The sequence below is a fragment of the Chiroxiphia lanceolata genome, chromosome 21 (assembly GCF_009829145.1).
Source record: "Chiroxiphia lanceolata isolate bChiLan1 chromosome 21, bChiLan1.pri, whole genome shotgun sequence".
Lineage (NCBI taxonomy): Eukaryota > Metazoa > Chordata > Aves > Passeriformes > Pipridae > Chiroxiphia > Chiroxiphia lanceolata.
Window position 1 is genome coordinate 9895795 of NC_045657.1, and position 1256 is coordinate 9897050.

Below are 1256 nucleotides of genomic sequence, written 5' to 3' on the forward strand. Positions count from 1 at the left end.
CCAGTGTCCTACCAGGGTCCCGTGGGGCTCCTCAGGCATGGACATCCATCCCTTCCCTGCTCTTTATCTTTCTTGGAGTTACGTCCCCCCTGTTCACAGACTGGGGTTTATTCAGTTATTACCACATCTCCTTCAGCACAAGGAACATTTTAACCTTCACAACAGAACATGGTAAAGAGTTCCCAGTGCCACCCCCCACCACCCTGGGCCAAAGTGCCACCAGGGAACAAAAACAGCTGATCCCCATGTAGGAAAAAACACCAACGTGCCCAAGGGGGAGAGAAGAGCTGTACCCCACTGCCTGTGGCTGCAGGAAGGGTGTCCACAGGGTGGGACCTGTGGGCCTTTAGGCACTGAAAAACAAGGTTGAAGCCTAAATACAGGCTGATTCTACATTCCACAAGTCCCTGGATGCAAGGCCAGGCTCACAGGCTGCTCCCTTGTTTTCACTGTGGTATCTCAGTTCCAGTTGCTGCAGCGCCCACAGGCTGGGACAGAAGATTCAGCACAGGAGAGGACAGACTCCTTGGGCTGTGGAAACTCGTTGGCTTCACAGAAAGCAAATTTTTAGTAAAAGCCAGATTTCCCCAGCACATTCCTCCTCCTGAGCAAAACTCAGGACTGAGGAAGCCCGAACACTACGGAGTGGGGTTGGAATACAGTCCTGATACCCACAGCTCCATACCCAGGTGGGGGGCAGGATGTTTAACCAGGAGCTCAGAGATTATCCCATCCAACTGCCTCGTGAGTCTCAGTGGTGCAACTCTGAAGCTCACCAGGAGGATGTCCCAGGGTAGCTCCACAGTGCTGGGAGACACACAGGTATCCATGCCATGGCAGAGCAATCCTGCCAGTGCCTGGATAAGCCACTGACTTTTCTCCAGGACTAACCAGCTTGCCCTGGAGAACTGCTCCATCTCATCCCTCTGAAGCATTCTTCATCCCCCAATAAAACTATTCCACACAATTTAAGAGTCCCAGACAAGGGGACCCTGGAGTTGTCCCCAGTCCCTCAGCCAGAGGAGACAGCACCAACACTTGCTTTTGGGCAGGGTCTTGCTCATCACACCCAGCTGCAAGACACTGCTTTAGCCACACACAGAGCCCCAGACAGCAACTGGAGCCAACAGCCCCCTCCAAAAACCTCCTGGGGCTGCAGATGGAGACCCAAGGAAAGGGAGCTGGTGCCCAGCAGACTGGGGAGTTTCCTGCCTGCCCCTGGCTGATGCCAAGAGGAAAGCAAAGAATTGGCACCA